General features: G+C 43.0%; 1 protein-coding gene across 2 annotated transcripts in view; it reads left to right on the top strand.

Annotated features, from left to right (window-relative positions):
- Nucleotides 1-6,993: 6,993 nt before the first annotated feature.
- The window catches only part of GRM4 (glutamate metabotropic receptor 4), a 411,766-nt gene continuing 392,092 nt past the window's right edge, over nucleotides 6,994-26,667 (top strand). The window contains exon 1 of one of the 2 annotated variants that reach the window (XM_063954854.1): nucleotides 6,994-7,746. The gene's annotated coding sequence lies outside the window, so the exon portion shown is untranslated. The remainder of the gene's footprint in view (nucleotides 7,747-26,667) is intronic. The other variant, XM_063954853.1, reaches the window with a different exon arrangement.

Genomic DNA, 26,667 nt, shown 5'->3' with positions numbered 1-26,667 from the left:
CTTGCGACCGATCAACTCGGAATGAGGGCCTAGGTTTGAGAAACCCTGTCTTACCTGATTCCGTGCAATTTTACCAACTTACACAGGTATGAGTAAAGGTTAGTGGCGTGCATCAATTTGGTGTGTAGAATGGGTATATGCTAAAGGCGGGTTAGCTATAGTAACACCCGTTCTTGTATGTCCAAATCAATGGTGTATCTATAATGGTGCAAGGAGTGCGTTTCACATGGGCACCACACCGCACACCCCACACCCAATTATACTTACCACTCCACTGTCTCTGGTGCTGCAGAGCAACAGAAATCACAGGGAATATGGGGGGTCATTCTGACCCGTTTGCACGCAGCGGTTTATCGCTGCTGTGCGAATGGGTGCAGAATGCGAATGCGCGGCGGCCGCAGTGCGCTTGTGCGACGTTGCCCGGCGACAGAGGTCGCCGGGTTACGTCGCGTCTAGAGAACAAAGCGGTAGCAGAGCGGACCGCTAAGAAGATTGACAGGAAGAAGGCAGACCTGGGCGTTTCCACAGCTTTGGCGGCCGTTTTTGGGGAGTGGATTGGAAAACGCAGGCGTGTCCAGAACAACGGAGGGCGGATGTATGACGTCAGAAGCAGCTTCAGCACCGCAGGGATCAGTAGGTATAGGGCTGGTCAAGTTCTGCTTGAATTTTTTTTAGCTTAGCAGGGCAGCACAAGCGATTGCAGCCCTGCTAAGCTAAAATACACTCCCCCATAGTCGTGGACTGTTGATCGCAGCAGCAGCTAAAAGTTGCTGGCTGCGATCAAATCGGAATGACCACCATGGCACGGCAGCAGTTTCCTGGTGATATGCGCAGGCGCAGTAACGAAGTCCCGGGGAACAAGGTGTGTACTCCATGTTCCTGGAGACCTGTGCATATGCAATATACAATGGCACAAAGCCAGAGTCTACTGTGCTGCTAGAGAGGAAGCAACCTGTACGGTGCCTGCACATGGGCCCCCTCCTCTCTTCAGCTGTCCCCAGCTAAAATGCAAAAAAAAAAAAGATTTATATTTGGGATATAAGGTACTAATAAAATCTTTAAGGTCTGGTGACTGTACATTTTGGTCTGTTTGCGGGTGAGTGATAGCCCTCTGAGCAGCACCACACCTGATTATTTTGTCTCCTTGGGCAAGCTGAGCAGCCCTATTCCCCCCTTCTGCAGTTTCAGGCACTTGTATAACTCCCTTAAATATTTTATAATTAGTAGGTGCTGAGTTCTCTCCAACTACCCCCCACTTCCCCCTCATATTTTGTTTTGCATGTGCTTCTCTCCACTTCTATTTTTCTTGTTACATCCTCCCTTCTTCTGTTCACCTCTATTTCTTCATTTCTTCAACTGGGCTACTCCTCTACAGGCTCAGTGAGATTATGGGCCTAATTCAGACCTGATCACAGCAGCAGCAAAATGTTTCTCTAAAGGGCAAAACCGTGTGCACTGCAGGTGTGGCAGATATAACATGTGCAGAGAGAGTTAGATTTGGGTGGGTTATATTGTTTCTGTGCATGGTAAATACTGGCTGCTTTATATTTACACTGCAATTTCAATTTCAATTTGAACACACCACACCCAAATCTAACTCTCTCTGCACATGTTATATCTGCCCTACCTGCAGTGCAACATGGTTTTGCCCATTAGAGAACAATTTTGCTGCTGCAATCAGGTCTGAATTAGGCCCTATGGGGCTAATTCAGACCTGATCGCTGCTGTGCACTTTTGCACAGCGGGCGATCAGGTCTATACTGCGCATGCACAGGCGCCACAGTGCGCCAGCGCATGCCAGAGATGCGATTAGCATCTCAGCCCAGCGATCAACTCTGCCTGATTGACAGACATAGGCATTCGCTAGGCGGGAGGGGGCAGGCCGGTGGCGCTTGGCCGCCATTTTGGGGGTGCAGTCCGGGCAATGCAGGCATGCACGGACCACGCAGGGGGTAGGCCGCGGCAGCTGCGTGATGTCACACGCAGCCGCTGCGACCCGGAGAGCAACGTGTAGCTCCCTGCCAGCGCGCAGGAGCTGCGCTGGTAGGGAGCTACTCTTCAGGTACAAAAGCATTTTGTACCTGTGCAGGGGGGGTAGAGCCAAACATGTGGTGGCGGACTAGTCCTGTGCTGTGAAAGTGATCGAAGATGTGCTAAATTTACCACATCTACGATCAAGTCTGAATTAGGCCATATGTTAGGAGTACTGCAAACAGAAGAAAGCCTGCAGCCAGGTAGTGCCTGATAAACAATGGGGCAGATGGGTCCACCTCAGAAAAATAAACCCATCATTATGGCAGCATGATGATGGCCATCTGCCTAGCCGGCCCACAGTCTGCCATGACACAAGTACTGTATTAAAATTGTATTTGTAGTTTTTGCACAATATTATGAATTTTTCTATTTTTACATATAAAGGGAGACATTGGGACTGATAGTGCTGGAGATGGACATGTGGCCGCTACACACAGCACTGGTCACAGCTCCTCCACATCTCAGTTAGGCCCTTGAACATTTTCATCTCCAGGTCCATTTGGCCCTACAGCCAGGAGGAGGAAGATGGGAATTGTGCTGTACTCTATTGCATTGGGTGTCTCTCTAAAAGCCTTTTCATTATTCACTTTAATTGCCTCACACAATTATGTACCTAACACACCACAATTTGTGACACCGATCAAAATCTATTGGAGCAATTTATTATTGCAGCTGTTTTATGAACCAGCTGTCCCACTTCCACTTTCACTGCTAATGCTAGCGTCAAGAGTTTGCACTACCAGATTACATCCCTCAAATCGCAAATTGAATGACTGAATGAATGAATGAATGAATGAATAGGCTCCTTAGAGAGGCACCCAGCATGAAAAAGTACATTCAAGCACCCATCTTCCACCTCCCTCCTTAGGTCACACAATTATACTTCAAGGGTCAGAGGGATCCTAATGGATTCACATTTGGGTTCTCCTTCTTATGCAAAGAAGTGGGGCTCAGTGGGATAAGCAGTGGTGCAAGTAGAATTTTTTTCTTAGTGGTACTGATAGTAAAAATGTGCGCGGTCACGTGTCATGAGGGGCTGTGGTCACATGAAACTAGGGGAGTGGCTACATGACAATAGGGGCATGGCCACATTATGCCACACACCGTAATGCCCCTTACACATTATGCCAAACACTCTAATGCCCATTATACATTATGCCACACACCATAATGCCCATTACACATTATGCCACACATCATAACACCTATTACACATTATGCCACACACTATAATGCCCATTACACATTGTGCCACACAGCGTAATGCCTTACATATTATACCACGCACCGTAATGCCTATTACATATTATGCCACACACAGTTATGCCACTGACACCATTTTATGTCCCACACACAAAAATGCCTCTTATAAATTATGCCCCAGTGGTGGGCTAGTGGTACTGAGTACCACCATCATATTTCTTAATGGTACTAAATACCACCCCGTACCACCCTACTTTCAGCACTGGGGATAAAACAAATGGAGTTTGTTCCCCTAGTCACGCTCTGAAAACTTCTAGTTTTGGGAGCTTGATGAATAATCTTTCCCATGTTAGTGTATGCATGACACATTGGGTCTTCAGTACTCTGACTCTACCTAAGTATTTTTGTGGCAGCCAAAAACAATATTTGCACTCCCATGAGGTGGTGCCATGAGGTTTTTGCTGCTATTTGCTTAATTTAGGTATATTTTAGGAAAATGCTTCCATTCGTATATAAATTGCTTTATCTCTTCACCACTCCCCAGCTGGCTCTGAAGCATCTGAAGTTAGCAACGCTGACTGGCACATTTACGCTCATAACTATTGGCTTTCACGTTCATTGTGGAGAAGATTTATCAAAGCTTGGAAAGGGATAAAGAGAAGCGAGATTGAGGGGTCTGTTTACTAAGCATTGGAAAGAGATAAAGTGCCAACCAACCAGCTCCCAGTTGTCATTTTTCAAATACAGCCTGTAACTTGGTGATTAGGAGCTGATTGGCTGGTACTTTATCTCTGCCAACTATATAGCTCTCCAAGGCTTAGTACATAGGGGCATATTTATTACAATCTGCATCTCAGGCGCGGATTGGATGTGATGAATACAACCAAATCCACAATGCAATAACTGAATACTTTGCAGGGATGTAACCATTAACACATGCAAGGACCAAGCTTGTGAGAAAGCTCTGTCCTTGTGTATTCACTTACTGCAAATCTCAGGGTATTTTTTGTGAAACATACCCTGATATTGTGTCGGCGCATGCGTCTCCACTGGCTACCCCCTCTACCCCCCCCCCCCCCACACACACACACACACCACCAAATACACTTACCTGCACTCAGGAACCAATGATCCGGGAGGGCAGCTATTCATCAGATCCTGTGCTCTGTTGTGACACCTGGTGCTGTAAAGTGAGATGCCACTTTGCAGCATCAGTTTACTGCAGCTGGCGTCACAGCAGCAGCACAGCGATCCAATGACCAACTCCCTTCACCAGATCACTGGTTCCAGAGTGCAGGTAAGTATTATTTTATATTACTTATTTTTTTCACAATAAACAGTCTGTGCCTCACAAGGGACAGATCCAAGAACAGGCTTCACCTGGATAATGCTATCTCAAGATTATCACAGGGATCCCTATAGTGGTTTTTTTACATTTTTTTTGTAAATTCAGCCAGATTGCATTTCCCATTACAAGTATGGGAAAGGCGATCGGGAATTCTAATTTAAGGGCTTGGAGGAAAATGTTTCTAATTCTTCAATTGTCCTTTAGTGCATTCTGGTGATACTAAAATAATGTGAAAAGGGTGTGAAAAAACTCTTTTTACATTATGTTAGCAAAAATAATTTTGATTAATATGACTAATAGACCGCAAAGTACCAACCAATCAGCACCTAACTGCCATTTTACAAATTGGCAGTTATGAGCTGACTGGTTAGTACTTTATCTCTCTCTAAACTGGGCACACACTATACAATTATCTGGCAGATAATCTGCGTTTGGAATGAAAACCTGGTAATGGATGAGAGCAATTGACAATCGACCATTTGCTACCAAACACTGGAAAATGGACAAAACATGTCTGTGATTTAACCAATGTATTTAGCTATATAAAAACAAATAACAGATACTATATATGGCTATTTTTTATTTTTTTGCCAAGTTTAAGTCTGGAATACAACTAAAGACTCTTATAAATAGCCCCTTTACAGTGAACATGAATAATTAAGGATTTGTAATTAGTGTAGGTAATGATGTTTCTCACACAACATGTAAATATAGTGAAGGCCATTACTTATGCATGCCACACACTGCTGTAGATAAAACATGCTTTTTGTACAGTACAGTAGGTGCCAGAAAAATAATACTTGGGTCTACTACGTTATGCTGGCTGTCGGGATCCCAGCACCCAGCATACCGGCGCTTGGATTCCGACCGCCGCCATGCCGGCGGCACGCTACGCATGCCACGCTAATTATTCTATATGTCGTGGACCCCCCAAGAGGAAGAATAGTTGTCGGTATGCTGGCTGTCGGGATTCCGGCAGCCGGCATATGCCACCAGTTAGAACTATGCTGTTATAGAAAGCTGATGCCTATTATATACAATTTTCTGTGTTGCACAAATGTGTGAATCTGATACTGGGCCTAATACAGAACTGATCGCTAGGCTGCGTTTTCATACAGCCTGCGATCAGGTCTGAACTGCGCATGCGTATGTACCACAATGCACAGGCACATCGTTCCGCAGCGACTGGGTTCGGCGGGCAGCGACGGGATGGTGCAAGAAAAGTTATCGTACGGGCGATTGCAAGGTGACTGACAGGAAGAGGCCGTTTGTGGGTGGCAACTGACCGTTTTTAAGGAGTGTCCAGAGAAATGCAGGAGGGACCAGGCGTTTGAAGGGAGGGATTCTGACATCAGCTCCGGCCCCGGTCATCGCACTGGAAGAGTAAGTCCTGGTCTGAGCAGAGACTGCACAAACTTCTGTTTGTACAGCTATCCTGCACATGTGATCGCACCCCTGCAGAGTGATTTCCCCCTCCCCCTGTAGGCGGCGACTACCTGATCGCAGGGATGGAAAAAGCACACCCTAACGATCAGGTCTGAATCAGGCCCACTGTCTATACTGATAACACTCCACTTAGTAGAAATGTGACATTTGTAATACTTATTTTATACCAAATTATTTCCCATCAGACATATACTGTAGGCTTGATCACACACTACTATTCTTTAATACACAGGTTCTCAAACCCGGTCCTCAGGACCCCACACGGTTCATGTTTTGCAGGTCTCCTATAGATTTTTAAAATATAACAGTTGGTGATACACATTCAGTGCACCTGAGGACCGCGTTTGAGAGAACCACTGCTTAAGTATTAACCTTATGAACCACTGCTTAAGTATTAACCTTATGACCATAGATGTGTCTCATCGCCCAAGAAACACAGTTAAAAGAGAGGCTTCATTTCCTGACCCTGATTACACAGCCTGACCCTAAGCTCGACCGTAAGCTCCTCTCCGCTCTCTGATCAGACACACACAAGCCATCGCGTGTACAGTATCAGCCAGGGGGGGGGGACACGTCTCTCTCCACTCCCCCACCCACACCCTGACCCCCGGCTGTGTGCGAGCCTGTGACCCGTCTCTCAGGAGTCCTGTTCCACCTGTCACCAGAAGACACATTTTGCGCTTGATGTGCAGTAGCTGGCCTCTGTAGTATATTGCAGGTGACTGGAGCAGCTGCGATCTCTGCTAGGAGAAAACAGAGAGCTGTGCAGCTTTCTGCCGAGAGTCTGCAGCTTGTACAATGTGAATGCTACCGTAGTATGTGCATGGGGTGCAACATTCCCCTGCTCTCTAAAGTCCTATTCATTCTGGCATTGCATCTAAAACACAGCAATCCTAGCAATCTGTGGACCACAGGACACTGAGATTTTGGCAGCAGAATGAATCCAGCAGCATCATGCTGGGACAGGTCACTAGCTCAGCCTCCTAATCGAATCACATAGGTAGAGAAAGAGCCCTGGACAAGGAGGGGTGACACGGGGTGGTTGTGTAAGAGTACAGGAATCTGAGCCTTGGAAGAGAAGGACCTGCCTTCTTAGAGGAGGAGAGGGAGGGTGGCTACTTCTAGATCACAGAGGGAGCAGCAGTGGTTTGTAGACAACCTTCTCCTTCTGGGGGTGGGGGAGCAGGAGAAGACCTATACCGTTCCCCGCCAGTAAACTGTGCAGGAGACCTAGATATCAGAAGATATCATTTTACCAGTGTATTATGCGTAAAGAGGGGAGCAGGATACTAAAAGTGTATGAGGCACCGATGAACATTTCAGCACTGGTTTCACTGGACAGCAGCCGTATATCTTCACACTGGACAGCTCCTTACAACTACTATTGTGGAGTGGCTTGTCAAGACCTCTAGGAGAGCAACATACAGTTCGAGATCAGTGGGAAAACATTCTCTCTGTTGGGTCCCGGGGGCAGCTCCTCTGCTGTCACTTCCATTTATCCTCCTTGGGCAGCCCATACATCTATTGTACGTGTCCTACCCTTGATTTGTTTGGACCTCTATGATTACTATGCATCCTCCCAGGGTATTCAGGCTGCACTTCCTGGTTACGTAGAGCCCCTAACTGCTGCAGGAAAAGGGGAAATCCATCTGTACCCCCGCCCCCTTCTACAGAAGATGACCACTGAAGAGTCTGGTCTGTAAATTCAAATGCTGGTAAGTTATCTGTTCCCAGTGGAATACTGAGCTGGTATTATACCATATTAGAATATATTTTTTTCTAATGAGGGGTCAGAACAAACATCTGTAATTGTGGCTTGACTGAAATAGTTAAATATTCCTAAGGGAGCCTTTAATCTGCCAGTTGCCAGTCTGTATCAGAAGAAAAAGCCCTGGTGTTCATATTCTATTATCAGAGGCTCCTTTACAACCTGGAAACTGAGAGAGGGAAGGAGGGAGAAACTGGAAAGTGAGAGGGAATGTAGAGGAGGGAGAGAGATGAAATAAAAATTTCAATAACTGTGTAGTTGTTCTGAACCGTGAGTATGAAAAATGCAGATGTGCTGTATGGAATGTGCTTGGACTGGAGCATTGCTTGTTTTATATATTCTGCAAAACCATCCATTGTCTACCTGTCTATAGATCAGACATATAGTCTGTTAGGTGGTTATTTCTTTCTATGTATATATTTGTGTATCCATCATTCTATCTATCTATCTATCTATCTATCTATCTATCTATCTATCTATCTATCTATCTATCTATCTCTATTCATCTGTCTAGTCTCACTCTAATCATATACCTACATGTATCAGAGCCCAGATTTCATTCCTCCAGTACAATCGATTCTCAGGCTTTGCCTATCTCTCGGTCACTCTCATTCTGAAACTCAGTTTCAATCCTCATCGTTTTATCTGCATTTTGACCATGTACAGCTGTCTTCTCTTACCTGTCATTCCTACTTTTACACAATCTACTCATCTTTTTCTTTACCTCATTAATCCTTAGTCTTTCTCCCTCTATCCATCATCCTCTCTGTTCATTCCTTGTTTGCTATTTATCATATTTATCCCATGCACTCTCTGTCCATTCCGTTTACTCTCTCTCTCCAGCTTCTGGTGTAGCTCTCCCTCTCTCTGCTATACAACCTCCACCCCCTCCTATGTTTTCCTGTGCGTTAAATATTTTCATCTGCTCTTCTGAATTGCACCCATTTAACATCTTTAGGGCAGACTGCTCCAGTCTGTGGTTGGCAACAAGAAGTCTTGATTAAGATCAGACCTTCTCTCTTGCAGTAGAGAGATTTACTGGCGAATATATTGGGTAATTAAAAATCCATTTTCGTTTGTGGGAGGGGTTGAGAGTATAGAAAGGAAATGGGTAACATTACCCCAAGAGGGAACCACTCATTAATATTTTGTATTCTCAGCCAGGTTACTACTTTCATGAGATTTTACATACATTATAACTGTATTATGCTGCATTCAGGATATACAGTATGTGCCGTTTCTAAACTGAAGCTGTAAAACATTTCAGACAAAATGTATTATTTTTATCAGGACATTATTTTGGATAGTATTTAGACTTCAGAAATCTTACCTGAGTCACCTGCTCAGTTCCCCTCTATTTTCAGGTGATAGTGGTACAGGTAGACAGTCTGATTTGTGGGTGCCACCTCAATGCATATTCAGGGGCACAGGTGAAGTATTAACGCAAATAGTTTATAATACTCCATCTAAAATAGCTTGTGACTTCATGTCTGTAAATTATTGGGAGTGGCTGAGATGTGTTGGTTCACATAAAATGACTGCAAATGATGTGGACACAATGTTGTAGCTTGTAGTGAGTGTAGGATTAATGCCTTACTGCTGATGAGAGGAAGGGACTCAGGCACTACATGTTTAATTATCATGCATTAAAAAGTACTAGTTGCTAATAATTTTCTGCGTTATGTATTCTCATTAAGAGCAGGAGCAGACGTTTGCTATCCTTTTCCTTCCTTATTACAAGTCACCAGAGGCAGAAACATTCTTGGCATTGTATTCCATAGAAACACTAATATTGTTATGTTTTCTCCTCTAATGTACAAATTATTGATCCTTACCCTGCAGATTGTGTGAGACTAGTTCTGTTGTGCTTATATGTGCATACTTATATACTAGCTGTGTTTATTGGAGAGTACAATATAGGTATGCAGATGTGTATAAACTGCATTATGGGACCATTTCTTAGCAACTATGCTTTTACTACCTATGATACCACTGTGCTTCTCTCAAATGCACCTGACCTCTTGAATATAAATTACTGTAACATGTTCAGGTTAGCATAGTGGTAAATCAATGGGTACATAGTAACAAAATGAAAAACAATTTAAATAAATTCCCACAATAATCACATCAAGCTAAAAGGTGTTACATAAAACTATGGAGAAACAATGTTGCATTTATAATTAGGTAAACCATAAACAGAACATTGTTATTAGTAAATCTAACGTGTGTAACATAGTATATTATAAAATATCATGTAACGTGTCAGACTCACGTTAATGCATGTCCTAGTTTCTTATAACAACTGAACACCAAATATCACTTTAATGACCAGTTCAGAGGGATCAATTTTAGACTGTTTGTTGGCTGCCACTAAAACATTATGTGATAGCATTCTGTGGACTGGTGCCTTTGTAAAATGTTTCCCCCATGCATAGTAGATTACAGTAGACTGTATTTAAAACCAATTTGGCCTTATATAATATATTGGCGATATCAGTCAATTCATAAAAATAAAATATGCAGAGAAACAACACCCATATAACTTTAGCATATCTTTACACCTGAGAGAACAGATTGAAGTATATTAGAACATTATGAAATCCTATATACGTAAAACCTCATTTTAATTGCTAGAATGTTAGAATTAATGCTTAATAAAAATCAGCAATAGGTAATTAACTTCAAGGAAGTTTGAATGGTATCAACAGAAAGAATATTGAAGGCTTATTTGAAATGCAATAAAAAATAAAAGCAAAGCCTTAAAGAGGGTCTGATTCAGAGTTGTACACTACCGAGGGTTTGGGTACAACTCTGATTGTGGGGAACTGTGCATGCAAACGGCCAGTTCTGCACACAATGCCCCCTAAGTCGCAGTCTGAATGACAGGCTGCAGCCGTTTGGAGGTGGGGAATGGGTGGCACTGGGCAGTGTTCTGGAAAACAGGGGGCCTCCATGTACCGAGGTCAGGGTCTGCAGATTTTCCTAGACCCGACAGAGGAGACCTTATCTATTTAGGTGCCTCTCTTTGCATTAGCATATTTTCACATTACTGCTACTGTACATCCAAAGATGCAGCAAATAGTGGCCACCTCTGAATCAGGCCCATAGACTGGACTGGCTGGTGATACAAGATATTTAGATTTAATGCTCCCTTTCCTTTGAATATACTGTAAATGCACATATAGTCTACTTAGATTGTATGCACTGACTGGACCAGAGAAAACACAGCTTCCACTATGTGGTCTGCACTTGTCTTCACTTGTCCTCATTCTGCACCTTCTACCAATATGTAGAGCTTGATAGGGTATGACATGACTAGAAATGCATGGACACTATTCAATATAGTTTGAAATTTGATGAATCAACATTTGTTGAAAGACCTTAAATTCTTGTTTTTACTCATCTCAGAAAAAGTGTTTGGTTCAGTAATACAAATTCAAGGTTGAAGTCTGGATTTATTTAGACTGTAAGCTCTCATGAGCAGGGCCCTTTACCATCATATCCTCCCCAATTCCTACAATGGCACCTGACCTTGGGTTCTGCCACCCTGCTGCTTATTTGGGTGTCATTCCTGTTGCTGCAGCAATGTTTATAAACCTTGTCCATATCCTGTAATGTTCTGTTTTGTAAGTCACTTTTTTCTTGTTTTGTTCATACTGTTTCTGCCGATAGTTTGTACTTTGAAAGGTGTTGGGGACCCTTTGTGGCACCTTGTAAAATAAAGGATGATTATAATTCCCAAAGTTTAAAGACATTAGGGGAGATGTGTAAAACATGTTTAACCACTTGCCTGGCATAAACATATGTCATACGACCACAGGAAGAAGTGCATTACTTGGGCAGGTCACATATGTTGGTGCTGCCCTGCAGTCTTTAATGGAGGACTTCCTCCTGCTGCTGCAGCCCCCTGGGAGTGATGTTACATTCTGTGACCGCCAACATCACTCCCGAAATCACGCCCCAGAATGCCTTGCAAGCAGCATTCCAGGTGCATGCTCCGGAACTAAAAGTGCACAATTCTGTTGATCTATGCGTGTGTAGCAGGGTGGGTGTATGACCAGTTCACCCTGCCCCACGCTCCGCTGCACTCTGCAAAAAGGTGAGGGGGCAGGGCTATGATGGGGATGAGTAATGGGGGGTAATGTTTGGGCACGTGGCTGGTTAGGGGGGTGTATGTGTTGCCAACAAAAATATTTTTTGATTGGTTGGGGGTGGGGTTATACAGTATATATATATATGTATATATATATATATATATATATATATAAATAAATAAATAAGAATTACATGTATAGTGACACATGGGGAGGGGAGGCACTAAACAGTGGGGGCCCCATTGACACTGGTGGTGAGGGTGGGTGCTCTGCAACTGGGATCTAATACCACTAGAGGGGATGGGGTAGAGAACACTGGGGGATCTTTTGCCACTGGGGGGATTTCTGATGAGGGTGGGAAGTAAATTTAAATATATATATATATATATATATATATATATTTAGATATATAATTGAAAATACTTTATCAACTTTATTCAATTTAAAAAAATAATAATATCCAAGCATTCTTTTGTAACAAAAATTTGTCAGTTAAGTGGTTAAGCGATAAGGTGGAAAAGTTGCCCATAGCAGCCAATCAGCTTCCAGCTATCATTTATCTAGCACAGTCTGTAAAATGACAGGACCTGATTGGTTGCTACAGGCAACTTCTCCACATCAGCTTTCTAATAGGTTTGATACAATGCATCCTTTAAACCTAATAACTGCATTTTTTCTGGCTGTTTAAGCAATCAGTAATATTTTAACTTTATATATATATATATATATATCACCACATCTATTCCATACAGCGGCACTCAGAGACTTGGTAAAGTGAAAAAATACTTTTACTGGATCGTCATGATAAGTTGCAACTTATCATGACGATCCAGTAAAAGTATTTTTTCACTTTACCAAGTCTCTGAGTGCCGCTGTATGGAATAGATGTGGTGATTTAAATGATGTTTCAGAGGGCACCGGAGCAAGTTACCACCTGGTAGGTGAGTGCCGATCCGTTCACAGCAATTATATATATATATATATATATATATATATATATATATATATTAATAGCAAATATGAGTATATTATGAGTTTTGAGTTTAAATTTCAAATGCACTTTTTCCATGGAAAATGCCAACATTATACAATGTTTGTTCAATGAGCTCACACATTTTCTAAGCTTTATTCAGATTTAGTCCAACCTTTTTAGTGTAAAATCTAAAATTCAAGAATGTATTGTACATTTTCGGGCTTCAGAACCATACTTGTGTGCTCTGCCATAATATCTGGATACTCTCAATTTGATGAGTTCTCCCAGACTCTCTCACTTCCCCAGTTGTGTGTGTGGTACAGAGCTGTAACTTGTGACACAATTGGTGCCCCCCCCCCCCCTTTCCCACATTTTAAAAAAGGACAATGCACGCTGAAGGGGTGTGCGGCTTCATGGGGAAGGGACATGGCCACAGAATAGTACCAATTCACATTACACCACACAATAGTGTCCGTTATTCAAATTACACCACACAGTGTTGCCCCTATACACGTTAAAACACAGTAGAGATCCTTATACACGTGATACCACAGTAGAGCCCCTTATAAACGTTACACCACAGTAGAGCCCCTTATGCATGCTATGCCACAGAAGAATCCCTTATACACATAATTCCAGGTAGAACCCCTTATACACATTATACTAGGTAGCGCCCCTATACCTTGTGTGTGTGTGTGTGTGTGTGTGTTAAGTATAAGGTATGTGAAGAAAATGGCGCTACCGTGTTCTAAAATGTGGGGTAAATCTGTGACCAAATAAAACTAGAGATACTTAGCTAGAGAGATTAGTTTGTTGCCCTTGGTCCAAGTTTGATCTGCCTTATTCCTTTTGTCTAGCAGGATGCTTGTAAATACATGAAATATATAACACAAAAGCAATAATGTGTAGTGATTCCCAGTATTTTGTGTATCACAATCAAAAGTGTAGTGAAGCACATCAAACTTTCTTTAACTATAAGGTAGAGGTGGCATACCTCACTTACATAGTATACTGTATGAAAAAGTCCATCAAGGTATCTTTAGCCCCTCTAAGGGATAATGTTTGTCCAATAGGTTAAAACTTCATAGATAATGTTAGTGAGAGGGAGGTGGGGTTAATTTAATCAACACCTCACTTACACTCTCATGGGTATAAGAACACACTTCAAGGTTTCTTTTTACTGATGTCTGCAAGGTTCCTCATATCATGGTTTCTTTAATCCAAAAAATTATCTTATGCGGTGTAGGGTAAAAATCTATTTTATTACATACAACACTGATATATACAAATAAAAGAATTATAATAATTAAAAGTATTGTGCAGGGGAGGTACACAATACCTTGGGGAGGTTAACCCAATTTATGGAGGAGCAAAGGTCCGGTTACTAAGCTCCAACTAACTAATGAAATAAAATAAAATATGGGTCATTCCTTCCTCCAGGGTTGCAGCACTGGATCCACTGGTCCAATACCTCCTACAGCCACCACATTTTGAGTTGGGATAACTGTTTTTCAAGGCATGAGGGAATATGTGGATTGTCCAGTATTTATAGTGAAGAAATCTGAAGAAACATTGAGGCCCTCTCGGTTCCGGAAGGAGAATCCTCTTTTGTTATGAGAGGAGGCACATCTCCAAGGCATTGGTTTTTGTGTCCTGAAATAAAATATAGATCAGTTAGTGTGTCCGGATTCCTGCCTGCTCGTTATGCTGAAAGTTGTCATTAGGCCATTGAATTCCTGCCGTGCTCCCAAATTGAGAAGTAGTCACACACTGGTGATGGTTGATGGGAGATGTACTTCCTGTGGACATTGTACTCCATCCTCAGAGCAACTTGATAAAAAAGAAGTTATTGTAAATGTAGGCCTTACTACTTTTCTTGGCCAAGAAATTCATGCCGTACTTTATTCAATGTATTTTGTCCCATAACCGTAGAAATGATGATGTTGGCGGTCATTTCTTCGGGAACGTGGTGTGCTCCCCCCCTATTGGTGAGAAGTACATATTGCGGGCAGACTTCTTTATTCCTTCTGCCTGCTGGAAATAAAATTTGTTAAATCTTCAAAAAATGTTTAATGATTTCAAATGAGCCAGAGTTGAATTAATGAGTAGATTAATTAATTGAACCAGAGTTAAATTAATAGAGTGTGACGATACAGACATTTGAAAAGTGGGTGTGAATAAATCAGAAGAATAATGTGAGGGAAGATAGTGATTGGCTGCATTAAAAAAAACAAAAAACATTTTAGCCCAAAATCCTGATTGAGCCCATTGGGGTTCAGGGTCATGAGGGCCAATATGGTTTTCATTTTTGATCTCGCTAGATTCTTTTCACTGTTTTTATCTTCCCATGTTGTTTTAATATGTTTGATACACAGAAATCTCTTGTGCTGGAGAGAACAATTGTGTCTGAGCTTGAAGTGGTTAGAAAGATGGTGCGTTTCAAGGCCTTTTTCCACATTCCTTAGGTGCTCGGAAATTCTTGTTTTCAAAGGTCTTGTTGTTCTTCCTAGCACAACAAGACCACATGTGCATTCAATAAGGTATATTACGTTTGAAGTGTGGCAGGTGATAAAGTCTTGGATTTTGAAGTTTACCCTGTTTACTGTTATTTCATTATATTTGTTAGATTGATCCTTAATGTTTTTACACCTGATGCATATTCCACACTGATGGAAACCTTTTGTCCGCACAAGGTTCCTGGAGGGCATTGGGAGTGTACTTTTAACTAGTTGGCTCTTTAGATTTTTTGCTCTCCTGTAGATAAAGATGGGTTTTGCAGGGATGATTTCACGTAGTACTGGGTCTCTGGTGTGGAGATGCCAGTGTTTGTTAATGATCTTTTAACTTGTTTGTGTTGGGCATCATATTGGGTGATAAGTGCCCATTTTTGTTTATCGTTGTGCTTGAGATTGTTTTTATTCTCTCTTGGTTGAAGGAGAGTAGGTCTATCTATTCCTTCAATGTTAGTCATAAATTTATTGAGTTGCTCTTCTTCATAGCCTTTCTCCAAAAAGAGACAAAAAACTCCCAACTTGTTTTCTAATCCGTGTGTGTGTGTGTGTGTGTGTGTATATGTGTGTGTGTGTGTGTGTGTGTGTATATCTGTGTCCTTACCAGCCGGCGCATGTAACTGAAATAATTACTCCCGTTTGCAGAGCACCACCAGCAGGCCCAGCGACTATACCTGTAAGTCCCTCACACTACACATTCACAGCAGGACGGGGGACAAGCACACGGAAGAAAGATGCCCAGCACTAGCTGCTGTACTCTTTACAGCAGACAGTGCTGCAGCTGTCATCACATAACAAGGTGGGCACTCTGGGTGAATGTGGATGGTGCACCCACAGGGCAAATGCACTGTGGGAACAGCACCATCTGCATCATCCTAGTTATGGCCCAGGTATGGGATGGGAGTAGTGATGCAATACCCAATGATTTGTGTCATTAATCCTCACCGCCATACAGTGCAATAATGCAGTCACAGCAGCAAATGGTATCACCATGCCCCCCACACCCGCACCCGGGTTGCCAACTCCGAGATGGGCGCTGCAAAAGCAGGTAATTCTGCTTACAACTGTACTAACCAACAAATTTGAAGACAACTTTGAAACAATTTCATGCAACTCTGTTCCATACTTACCGACCCTCCCTGAATGTCATTTAGGCTCACTAAAATAATGGTGATCTCCCTTAAGAGCAATCTCCCTGAGGCTGAGCTGAGGGTGCAATGCACAGCAATAACATGATCTCTATCCTCCCACAATGTAGAAATTACTGGGGAGAAGACCAAGGAGAATATGTGCTAAATAAGTGGCTCTCCAGGACACTGATGGCCAGGGGCGTCAGCTGCTCTGCCGTGCTCCGGTAAGAGGGGGTGTTGCCAATGGGGGAGGTTTGGCCAGACCCCACTCCTTCTAATATATAAAAAAAATATATATCCTTGCTGGCCGCATGCCACACGGGCAGGGGGCCGGTGTAAAAAACAGTGGGCGGCAGGGAGAGAGAACTGACTGCCATTGCAGCTGCCTCTCTCCCCAGCACACAGCTGGGTGTGCTGTGTGCTGGGCAGCAACAGCAGTCAGTCCTCTCTCCCTGCCCAACTTGCGTCTGTCAGCAATGGGGAAGGAAAAGGGCGACCCAGGTTCCTCCAACAGGCCTGGGAAAAGAGTACCCACTAGCTCCCGGCGCCACTGCTGATGGCTACATAATTGACTGTGGGTCCAAGAATGTATGATAAACTGCATGAACCTGGTGGATAGGACAGAATTAGAGGGGGTCATTTACGTAAGATGTTAGAAAATAGCAGAGTGCAGTATATATGTAATACACAGTCACCTAAGGAAACACATCTTACTATATGTTTCTATGTATATGTTTCTATGCGCCAAGCCATATCATTATTTGTGGGCTTATTTCCAGTTACACCTAAGTCAATTTTATAACAAACCTCTCAGGTGGAGTAGTGCACGTTATTTCAGTGGCATGTACGTGTTGCTTTCATAACCTCCTTCAAAGGATGCTCTGCTCATGACATAACATTACCATATGCTCTAGATTCTGGAGGCATTAGGGGAACACATCTTGGTCAGTGGTTACTGCATCTGCTTTGGCAACATGGGAAATTTTGATTAGAAACCAAAGGGTCATTGTAGGCCTCCAGATGATCCAGTCCTTGTCATGAGTGTGACATATGGATGACCATTATCCTTACGCTCCTGGCAAAAGTCACATTCTGCAGCAATGTTTGTATTACATAGATATTGCCTCATTGGACGTACTGCAATTTACTAGTTGTTGACAATTAGTGTATGAACAGTGTAATAGTGAGGACATAATGTCGGTGTGGCACTAATGCTAATTAAAATATTTTAACCATGTCATTACAGCTTTAAATATGATTGTAAAGCATCATGTCTAAAGCTATAATGCCAACGGAAAAAAAAATCTATTAAATTAGCATTAGTACCATGCTGGCATTATAGGGTCATTCTGAGTTGATCGCTAGCTGGCGTTGTTCGCTGCGTAGCGATCAGTGAAAAAAATGGCTAGTCTGCGCATGCGTATGCACCGCAATGCACATGCGTGTTGTACGGGTACGAAGTCCATTGTGGTTTTGCACTGGTTCTAGCGACAATTCCAATTGCACAGACGAACGCAAGGAGATTGACAGAAAGAGGGAGTTTATGGGTGTCAACTGACCGTTTTCTGGGAGTGTTTGGAAAAACACAGGCATGGCCAGGCGTTTGCTGCACAGGCATTCGCACTCCTGCAAAGCGAAAATACACTCCCCCGTGGGCGGAGACTATGCATTTGCATGGCTGCTAAAAACTGCTAGCGAGCGATCAACTCGAAATGACCCCCAATGTCCTCAGCCTTACACTAGCAATATACTAAATGTTGACATTGTAACCATTGGCAAATCATACCACAGCCACTTACCTCTGTGAGTAGGTTGTTTCAGTAAAATATGTATTGCATGTATTTTACCACATTGGTATATTGGGCTTCTGGTACAGATTCCATAATACTTACACCTTCATTTGCATTTGTTATAATTCTGTTTAAAATCAGGTTTTGTACAGTGTTCAGTGGCAGATTTGCAGGCTCTTTAGTGAGTCTATTAAGGTAGGGGGGACAGTGGTGGCCATCCCAAGGCCCACAACATTAGGGGTCCCCACAGAGTGCGTTTTTAATCAGAGGAGTCTTCCTCCGGTGGCTCAGCTGTTTATTAACAGGGGGCGCTGTGGAGCTCCTCCGTGTCAGTCTCATGGGATATTGATGGCTAATCCTGCGAGACAGTGATTGGGAGCCGTCTGCTGCTCCAGCGCTGTTCAGTGATAGCCAGGTACTGCAGGTACTGTGTACTCTGTGCATGTGTGTGTACTGTGTTCTGTGTGTGTGCATGTGCGCGTGTCAGGGGGGTTACTCATGCAACTGCACTTGTCGGGGGCGGGAGTGGGGGGGTTGCTTGTGCAGCAACTTCAGTAGTGGGGGCCCCCACACCTTCATTGCATGGGTCCCACTAGACTTAATCCAGCCCTGGTCTTAAGTTAAAAGCTCTTATTAGTCCTGCGAGGTCATACAAGTTTTCTCATATAAATACTTAATGTCTATCCTACAGCCTTATTGAGCTCTCTTGTTCCATAAAATGAAATCTAAATTTTATATAATTCCTAAATTGTGAGGTACTTGCATCTTGTCCATTACAGTAAGGTATGCTTTCTCCCTAGCATCAATTTTTGCCATTGCAGGTTGTAAAGCAAATTTTGACCATTGTGACATTTTTCTAGCATAGAGTATGCAGTACACCAGGCTATTACATTACCTAGCAAAGCAAAATTAATACGCTTTTAAAATTCTAGATTTCAGTATGTAATATGCAAAATAAATCCAAGATTTAATTAAACAGCACAGTAATACTAAGTTCTAGTAAATGCTATATAAAGTTGTAATAACAAACTTCTGTTTACTCTTGACTTCATCCTCAGGAAGAAAACAAAACTTTTAATTAGAAAATGTGGGTTCTTTAAAATTTGTTGCCTATGGCAGTTACATTAGGTGTCTAATGTTGGGAGGGGAGTGTGTTCCTAGCTGTCTCTCCCTCACCGCCAGCCAAGTCTGGGGCTCCATACCTAGACGGAGGTGCACGGATGTCACAGCACGATCTCAGACCCAAGTGCAGTACTGCACATGCGTGCTCTGTTCATAAATCTTCTCTCAACCTCCAGTGAGACAGGACGTATTTCTTTGTATCGGAGAGTAGATCCTACAGTATAATGGAGGCAATACAGATACAACAGTAACTGTTACCACTGCTTATTGTACAAGGGCCACTACCACAACTGCCCTCCTAAAATGCACACCACCTGCATTTGTCCATAAACTCCTGGATAGATCTGTTTCTACTAGTTATTTGTGCATGTAATATGTGCATTAACCCAGTGTTGACCTGCATCTTGTTATCTGCCAGTTAATAAACCAATAAACCTTTTGCTGTGTGTAATGACCATCACACACCGCTGACACTTATTAACACCAGTCATTTATAGACACTTATTAACACCATATTCTACCAATAGGTTATGGGCCCTGGCACCAGCATTGAAGAATATAGACACTACGAGAAAACTGCAGCAGCAGCGCAGAATAGAAGGGACTGTTACGAGTTACACAAAAGTGTTCTTTATTCATACCATTGGTGGGAATGTACAGAGCTAGTGCTAGTTTGGGCTTTGTCAAGTTAATGATCTGAGAGAATTATGCCACATGGAAATTTGCCATGCAGACGCAGTTAAAATTAGGAAAGGTCACCAGTAATCATGAGAATCACCCCAACCAAAATGAAGGCCTAGCTATAGAATAGCATGGGGTGTGGTATGGTATGCCGGCGGTCGGGCTCCCGGCGACCAGCATACCGGCGCCGGGAGCCCGACCGCCGGCTTACTGACAGTGTGGCGAGCGCAAATGAGCCCCTTGCGAGCACGGTGGCGCGCTACGCGCACCACGCTATTTTATTCTCCCTCCAGGGGGGTCATGGACCCCCACGAGGGAGAATAAGTGTCGGTTTGCCGGCTTTCGGGATTCCGGCGCTGGTATACTGTGCGCCGGGATCCCGACAGCCGGCATACTGAAGACCACCCAGTAGCATGAGTTTTCCATTATTCACAGGAAAGTGATAGCACATGAAATGTGTATAGCTTTACAGACTTTTTATGAAGATAAAGGCATAGGGGCCTATTTATCACCATTCGCATCTGATGATGTGGATTTGGTGTGATAATAATGGGCAAACTCGCAATGCGATAATTGAGTACATTGCATGGATGTATCAATTATCGCATGCAGGGACAGAGCTTGAAAGAAAGCTCTGTCCCTGCCATGCCTCTCCGCAGCATCATCAGGATATTTTTAGTAAAAATACCCCGATGTCCTGCTGCACATGAGCCGCCATCCATCGCTACCACTGCCACCGGGTACCCACCATCATGACTACCCCGTGCCGCAAAAGAGCCCCCCCTCCACAGCTCTGCACAGTAACATCAACAGAAAAGCTTGCCCCACCACCCTTGTCATTAGATGATGCGAGTGGCTCTAGTGTCACTAACGAGCTGCAGCTACCTCCCCCTTCCATAGGTCCTGGCAGCTCTATTGTCCTCTACCTGCAGCCCTCTCCTCCTAGTACTCACACATGCTGTGTCTGTCAGAGGGTGTTCATCCCCTCCTCAGGTCCTCAGGACACAGAGAGGTAGGAAATCTGCTGGAGGGACACAGGGCATGGAGCTGCTGGAGGGACACGGCCAGTGAGCTGCCTGAGTGACAAAGGCAGAGATGTGTATAAGGGGCACTCCTATGGGCAACATTTGAATAATGGGCACTACCATTGTGGGCATTATGGGCCTAATTCAGACCTGATCGCTCGTTAGCTGTTTTTTGCAGTCCTACGTTCACATAGTGGCCGCACACCGGGGAGTGTATTTTAGCTGTGCAAGTGTGCGATCGCATGTGCAGCCTGGCGCTACAAAAAGATTTTGTGCAGTTTCTGAGTAGCCCAGGACACTCAGCTGCTGCGATCACTTCAGCCTGTCCGAGACCGGAATTGACGTCAGACACCAGCCCTGCAAACGCTTGGGAACGCCAGCGTTTTTCCAACCACTCCCAGAAAATGCTCAGTTGACACCCACAAATGCCTTCTTCCTGTCAATCACCTTGCGATCGCCCGTGCAAATGGATTCTTCACACAAACCCATTACAGAGCAACAAACCACTTTGTACCTGTGCGACGTGCCTGCGCATTGTGGTGTGTACGCATGCGCAGTTCTGACCTGATCGCAGCGCTCCAAAAGACACTACTGAGCGATCAGGTCTGAATTGCCCCCTATGTGTATAACTGGCATTACTGTGGGTATTATGTGTGTAAGTGGCACTTCTGTGGGCATTATGTGTATAAGTGGCACTACTGTTGGCATTATGGGTGAGGGGCATTACTATTGTTAGCATTATGTTTAAGGAGCACAACTACTGTGGGCATTGTATATAATGGACACCACTGAATGATGTAATGTGAATAAGGGGCAATACTGTGTCTCGTAACGTGAATAAGGGGCATAATTATGTGGTGTAATATGAATCAGGGGCATTTCATGTGGTGTAATGTAAATAAGAATGTTCTACTGTGTAACATAATTTGAATTGGGGGTACTATTGTCTGACCACACCCTTCATAGTGAGACCACATCCATTTTTTTTACAGCAAGCAGAGTGGCAAAAACCCTAGCCCTTTCACCGCCCAAAGGGAGGGGGTGGTAGATGGTGGGGGAAATGAGTTCCACCTTCTCTCCAGGACCACTTTAATCCTTGAATGTGGGTTACTAAAAAAATGATAATTAAAGGGTTTAGAGCAGTTTTTCTCGAAAACTGCTCAAAAAGCCCTCTAAGCACTCAATTTAGAGTGATACAAAAATAATGTGAAAAGGGTGTGAAAACACATTTTTTCCCATTATTTGTAAAATAATGTTAATAAATAGGCCCTTTAATGAGAAGAATCAACCTGAGGCTCACTCTTGTCCTAATTCAAGTTTGTACGCAAATGCATTTGCAATTGCAGTTTTTTAGGCTTTGGAACTGCTAATCTCAGCAAGTGAAGCTGCCGTCCAGAAAAGATGATAGTGCCCACCGAAGCCAGCACAAACTCATTTGCAACTTTGCACATACGCAGACTATATGCAAGAATGAGGGACATTGACTGCTATAGTTGCCCTATGGTCACACAGACTGACTGCGGCAGTGGCGATGCTGGCACCATGTTTCTATATGTACATATAAAGGATAAGAGTTCACTGCACTTAGCTACTGTGATATTGTATGTAACAGCGTGAAATAATGTAAGGTGCCTCTAGAGGGTGAAGGATACTAAAATGTCTCAACACACTAGCATCAATGGGGATGTAGTTAATATACCGGCTGTCGGGATCCCGGCATTCAGGATACAGATGCCGAAATCCTGACAGCCTGTGAAATGCTTGCGGTCACAATCCCAAATAGTAACACAGTAACATAGTAATTGAGGTTGAATAGAGGCAAAAAGCCCATCGTGTTCAGCCTGTATTCTGTATTAAGTTGAGTTGATTATAATGTACCTGCTGAAGTAATGCTTTATGACCATCAAGTATAGGGGGTCTTGCTAGTTGTGACCTAGGCTCCATAAGAACCCTTGGGTGAAGTCCATCAGGACCAGGTGATTAATTAATCTTAATTTTGCTTAGTCTCTCCCGGACTACTTCTTCACTTAAACAAGTATCTAACCACGAGTCATTACTGTCACTATGGTTATGCACTACTCCTTACATCAGTTCTTCTCTGGTGAACACTGATGAAAAAAATGTGTTCACTATTTCCGCTTTTATTTCGTCATCATTTAGCAATACTCCAAATTCATCTTTTATTGGATCTATGTTCTCCTTTTTTAACCTTTTACTGTTTATGTATTTAAAAAATTTTTAGTATTGGTATTACTCTCTATAGTGATTTGCTTTTCGTTTTCCATTTTAGCTGCTCTTATTGCTATTTTGCATTTTTTATTGCATTCCTTGTAATACTGGAACGACTCCTCCTTTCCATTAGATTTAAATGCTTTGAAAGCACGCTTCTTTTTATCCAATTCTGCCTTGACCTTCTTGTCAAGCCACATCGGTTTGAGTTTAGTACTCCTGCGTACTCCTGCGCACATGGGAATAAATTTGTGAATATTGCTATCTAGCAACCCTTTTAAAGCATCCCACATTTCCGAAGTGTTCTTGCTATGAAACAAAACTTCCCACTCAATATCGTTAAGTGTGTATCTCAGCATACTGAAATTAGCCTTCCTAAAGTTAATGTTTTGGTTGAAACCTTATAGCTATGTTTCCTGAAACTGATGTTGAATGTGATCATATAGTGATCACTGTTACCCAAAGTCTTCCCAACTTTAGTGTTTGATATAATGTCCACATTATTAGTAATTACTAGATCCAGAGTAGATTTACCTCTATTTGGGTCCTTGACTAATTGAGACAAGTAGTGATCCTTTAACATATTTAAGAACCTGTTGCCCCTAGCTTTAACACATGAATCGTTACTCCAATTTATATCAGGATATTTAAAATCCCCAATCACTGGGATATCCCCCAATCCCGCAGCCTTTTCAATTTGTATGCTAATATCCGACTGTTTGTAGCACGTGCCTATGACTAGTCTTTTTGCATCAATACCCCCACTTGACATTTCAACCCATACTGACATACATACATTATCGCCAGTCCCCTTATAAATATGAAAAATGGGTAAAAAGGGGGGAGGCTGCGCTCCAAGAGGAAGGAACAATATCATTCACTAAATGTGTTAATTTTAAAACAATTTAATAAAAGCTAACTTGTTAAAAAACAACAATATTCTGTGCAATAATATTATGCCATATGCATTCATAAAAGGTAGAGTTTACCCAAGATGTTAGTTCAGGACATATATTGTGTTAAATCTGTAGGATCCGTTCCGGGTGTTGCCCTTAGATGATATAAATGTCCAGTAATGATCCACTATGAAGAGTCTCTTTTAAATGATGTTAGAGAGTCCAATAAAGATTTCATATGCCGCTAGAGGATTAAATAGTGTGTCCCATAAATGATGAGTACCTCATGCAGTGCGGTGATAGGATGGTGCCTCTCTAGGACTCCTCTGGATAGCTGGAAGGTGATGAGGGCTGGTTCGGATCCAAATAGAAATTGTCCAGCTCCAAAGGGTAAATGCTGACGCGTTTCGCTGCATAAGCCTTGCACCTTTGAAAAAGCTGCAAGGCTTATGCAGCGAAACGTGTCAGGCAATGTTTGCGTCTAAACTCTCTGTCCCGACATAAGTATTTTCCTTTATGCTCCGTACATCATTTTGGCTGTAATGATGATGCATAATTGTTGTTAGTTAATGTTTTGGCAATACCTTTGCCCTTTCCGGCTGCTCTTTCCCTCCCCCCTTCTCCACTCCCATTTAGCTCACTACCACCATCCTTACTATTCTTACTGCATGACCCATAGTTTCTAGCTAAACCCTCCCCCCAGGCTCCTAGTTTAAAAGCTCCTCCAACCTACTAACCAGCCTTCCCCCCAGCACCACAGCCCCCTCCTCATTCAGGTGCAATCCATCGTGACAAAAAAGATGGCTCCTGACTGAGAAGGGAACACAAACCCCTTCTTCCTACACCAGTCTCCAAGTCACACATTTACCTCCCTAATCTCCCTTTGCCTCCCTGGACTAGCGCGTGGCACTAGTAATATTTCAGAGAATATTACCTTAGATGTCCTTTCTTTTAGTTTCTGGCCTAAGTCCCTATAATCTTTCTTAAGAACATCCCACCTACCACTAACTTTATCGCAGCCCCGTATTCCCATTCGGGTGGTGGGTCCATGCCACCACAAGAGTGGGAATATAACCTGTGGCAAGCAAAGCTCACCACCGGGCCCGAAGTGTGGCGAGTGACTCTGCCTCGCAGCCTGGATTCCGGATGACGTTATACTGAGAGCCGGCATCACGTAAGTCTCCCACATGTACAGTATACCCATAAATGTAATCCTTTACTTACACACTGTGACAATGAAACAGTAACAATGTATCAATAGCACAAGTTATAATAATGTTAGAGATAAAAAGCGGTGCTCAGAACAAGAAGAAAAAAAGGGAGAAGAGCAAGACAATTTTTTTCAATCAAATGAGAACATATGAAAAATTATAAATAATAAATAGTCAATAAAATAAGTCAATTCAGGACTACAAAGTATTAGAAATCGATTAGAGGTATAATGTCCTGAAAATGTAATATAAAAATGCTTTATGTAATATACACTATCTGGACAAAAGTATCTAGTCAATTCAATGTTAATTATTGAATTCAATCAGACCCGTTGCCACAGGTGTATAAAATCAAGCACCGAGATATGCAGTCTCCATTTGCAAACATTTGTGGCACAAAATGGGTCATTCTGAAGAGCTCAGTAACTTCACGCATGGTACTGTAATAGGATGCCACCTTTGCAATACATCATTACATTAAATTTCATTCTTGCTGAATATTCCATGGTCAACTGTAAGTGATATTATTAGAAAGTGGAAGCATTTAAGAAGCAGAAGACCACGTAAAGACACAGAGCGAGGTCGATGACTGCTAAGGCACATGGTGCATAAAAGTCACCAATGCTCTGCTGATTCCATAGCTGAAGAGTTCCAAACTTCCACTAGCATTAATGTAAGCACAAAAACTGTGCAGCGGGAACTTAATGGTATGGGTTTCCATGGCCGAACAGCTGCATGCAAGCCTCACATCACCAAGTCCAATGTCAAGCATTGGATGGAGTGCTGTAAAGCACACCAACACTGGACTGTGGAGCAGTGGAAATGAGTTCTGTGGAGTGACGAATCACACTTTTATGTTTGGCAGTCAGATGGGTGAGTCTGTGTTTCGTTGATGCAGGGAAGTTTGGTGGAGGAGGGATATTGGTATGGGGCTGTTTTTCAGGGTTTGGGCCAGGCCCCTTTTCTCCAGTGAAGGGCAATCTTAATGCTGTAGCATGCCAAGACATTTTGGACAAAGCTTCCAACTTTGTGGCAACAGTTTGGGGAAGCCACTTTTCTCTTCCCAACATGACTGTGCCCTGGTGCACAAAGCAAGTACTATAAAGACATGGTTTGTTGTGGAAGAACTTGACTGGCACTCACAGAGCCCTGATCTCAACCCCACCAAGCACCTTTGGGATAAACTGTAACGGAGATTGCAAGCCAG

This window comes from Pseudophryne corroboree, chromosome 2 (genome assembly GCF_028390025.1).
Source record: "Pseudophryne corroboree isolate aPseCor3 chromosome 2, aPseCor3.hap2, whole genome shotgun sequence".
Lineage (NCBI taxonomy): Eukaryota > Metazoa > Chordata > Amphibia > Anura > Myobatrachidae > Pseudophryne > Pseudophryne corroboree.
Note: the sequence above shows the minus strand (reverse complement) of the source record. Positions and strands in the feature narration are given on the sequence as shown.